The sequence below is a fragment of the Hypanus sabinus genome, unplaced genomic scaffold, assembly GCF_030144855.1.
Source record: "Hypanus sabinus isolate sHypSab1 unplaced genomic scaffold, sHypSab1.hap1 scaffold_1177, whole genome shotgun sequence".
NCBI classification, from domain to species: domain Eukaryota; kingdom Metazoa; phylum Chordata; class Chondrichthyes; order Myliobatiformes; family Dasyatidae; genus Hypanus; species Hypanus sabinus.
In genome coordinates this window covers 12448-15537 of record NW_026779237.1, presented here as the reverse complement: position 1 = coordinate 15537, position 3090 = coordinate 12448, and the positions used below count along the sequence as shown (strand labels likewise).

At 51.8% G+C, this 3090-nt stretch overlaps 1 long non-coding RNA gene across 1 annotated transcript; it reads right to left on the bottom strand.

Moving 5' to 3' along the window:
* Positions 1-852: 852 nt before the first annotated feature.
* LOC132386480 (uncharacterized) lies at positions 853-2397 on the bottom strand. Its single transcript, XR_009509547.1, has 3 exons — positions 2341-2397; positions 1898-1962; positions 853-885 (listed from the first exon to the last, which is right to left on the bottom strand). It is a non-coding gene; the product is annotated as an uncharacterized LOC132386480 (long non-coding RNA).
* Positions 2398-3090: the final 693 nt, after the last annotated feature.

The window sequence follows — 3090 nt, the reverse complement described above, 5'->3', positions numbered from 1 at the left end:
CGCTGGTCTTCACCAGTCACACTGAGTACAGGAGTCTGGAGATCATGGTGCCGTGGGACAAGACGTCGGTGAGGCCGCCCTGCTTTAGGAAAAATGTCAGTGAACTGGATATGTTGTACAGGGAGTTCTACGGGGATATTGCCGAAACGGAGCACTGAGTTGTGGTGGGAGGGAGGGAAGGTTGGGACTGGAGTGTAGTTATAACATTACAGAATTCCATAAACCCCAGAGGGGCACAGACGGAGGGAATGTGCACAGACTTTCACCCAGGGTTGGGTTGTCGAGAACCAGACGGCACAGGATTGAGGTGAGAGTGAGTGGAAAACAGAAAGAGAGAGAGGGAGATCTGGAAACGGCGGGTTTAGAGTGAACGAGGAGGGGAGGTACAGAGCGCCTGCGGGAGGGAATGGCAGAAACGTGTAAGAGGTGGGCAGAGGGAGCAGAGAAAGTGCGGGCGGAGAAAGGTCGGGTAAATAAGGGAGGCGAGGGCAGAGAGAAAGGAAGAGGGAGCGGGGAAGAGCGGGACAGGGAGGAATGGCGAGAACGAAGAGGACAATGTCGGTGTCTGGTGGGGAGAATATGATGGCGACAAGAGGAGCAGATGCAGTAGGAGGAAGGGACATAGATGGTGAGGAGGGAATTTGAAAGGATTTAGGAGTGAGAGTGAAGGAGAGAGAAGGAGGAGAAAATGGCGGTAGTCACTTGATTCATGTCGACTGTTGGCAGAGATCCTGGATCTTTTCAGGAATATCCGGGAACAAAAGTGCCGACTTTTCGCAGATGAAACGGTGAACACGATCGCAAGGGAGTATTCCGTACGGCTCGCAGTACATGCAGACGGACTGACCCGGGGACACTTTGAGCAGGAGGCCCAAGCTCACATTCCTGTCCAAGAGAGTTAAACAATTTCAACAGAGACAAAACAGCTCCAGCAGAGAACCCGAGTCGAGAGACCGTCCCCAAGCAAATCCCATGAATTAGCTCTCTCCTAACAGACTGTGTCAGTCCCCAAACTCATCCCACTGAACCACGCTCTCCCCAGCGCCCCGTGCCAGTACACAGACAAATACCCAGTTCCAATGTCTCCCGACAGCCCTTTGTTCCCCAATCTAATCCCACCGAACCGCTTCCTCACACCAGTCCTCCGTCAGTCCCCATACGAATCGAACGGGTCCACCCGCTTCTCTCCATTCTGATCTGAGTCCCCGAACAAACCGCACTATCCCACCGTCTCTCCACAGACCTATGTCTGTCCCGAAATGAATCCCACTGTTCCACTCTGTGCCAGACCCAGATTAATCCCGTTGCCCCTCCCTCTACCAAGAGATTCCTATCTGTCTCCAAACATAACCCACAACACGGCGCTCTCCCCTCAGCCTCTGGTCCACCTCGGGCTTATAACACTGGCTCCCTCTCTCCCACATCCTTGCGTCAGTTCGCAAACTAATCCCGTTAACCCATTATCTGCCACTGTCCTGTATCGGTCTCCAAACTAATCCAGTTTTCCTTCTCCCGCCCCTCAGATCTATGTCACTCACTAAACTAATCACAGTGTTGCTCCCTCTCCTCACAGCCCGGCGAATATCTCCAAAATAACCCCACTGCACCGCGCTCTCTTCAGCCACATGCGTCGGTACCAGAATAATTCCTGTGTACTGATCTTTCACCGCAGCACTTTCCAGATTCCAAAATATATCCATTGTCCTGTCCTTCCCCGAAAGACACTTGTCGGCCCCCAAATGTTCCCTTTTTGTGCCATCCCACCCCATTGAATCACACAACCCTATACCTACGTCAGTCTACAAACAAATCCCATAACCACTCCCTGTTCCCACAAAACCACTTCATTCAGTAAACAAACCCCATCCCGCACCCCAGAGAGCAGTCCAAATCTCACCTAAGTTCGCATTTTCCAATCCAGAATGCACGCTGTAGATACAAAACTCTGTGCGATACAAAGTTCTGGGAAAATAAATTTATTTCATTAATGCCAAAATTTGAAAATTATCTACGTAGCTTCTCTCTGTTGATTACAACAGGAATCTGTAATGGTTGGTTCACTCTGTGTATGACCCCAGGTCTGTGTGATGGGATGGTGTGGACGGAGCTTCACTCTGTGTCTGAACTTGGAAGTGTGTGATGGACAGGTGTGAAGGGAGATTCGCTCTGTGCCTGACCCCGTGAGGGTGGGCTCGGAGTGTATGGTGGGTGTTCCTTCTGTGCTTGATTCCGGGAGTGTGTGATGGGACGGTGTGGAGGGAGATTCACTCTGTATCTGACTCCGCTGGTGTGTGATGATTCCTGTGTTACTGTGGGAACTTCTCGTGCTGTGACACATACCGCTTCATCCCTTGTATTGACTTCCAGCAGCCTTGAATCACGGTTTGAACATTCTTGAATCGCTTGGCGGAAAGATGTTTCAAACTTGGATGCGTAATAACACCGATCTCCATTTGTGACCCAGTCCTCGGAACACGTTTGCTCTGGAAATCAGGAACAAGGAACGGTGACACACAGAGTAAATTTCATTCCATGCGGTCCCATCACGCACACCTGAGGTCAGGCACAGAGTGAATCTCCACCAACACCGTACTATCGCACGATTTACAAGGATCAGGCGTAGTGGAGTTCCCTCCAAACCATCCATCACGCACTTCCGGTGTCAAGACACAGAGTGAATATCGTACCACACTGTCTTATCGCACACGCCAGGGGAGAGACACAGAATCTCCAGTCAGGCACCGATTGTGGCTACCTCGACCCCACCGCTGAAACACTCACAAACTGATGCTCCCTCCACACCGTCCCATCACACACTCGGTGAGTCAGAAACAGAGCGATGCTTCCTCCACACCGTCCCAGCACACACCCCTAGATCAAACACGGAGTGAAGCGCACTCCTCTGCGCCTCGTCACGCAGCCTCTGGGTCGGACACAGAGTGAAGTACACTCCACACTTTCCCATATCACACCCTCGGGGTCAGACACAGAGTGAAGCTCGCTCCGCACCGTCCTATCACACACCACTGATATCTGACACAGAGCGGAACTCCATACAGGCACGCGTCAACGTTCCCGATTTCACACACA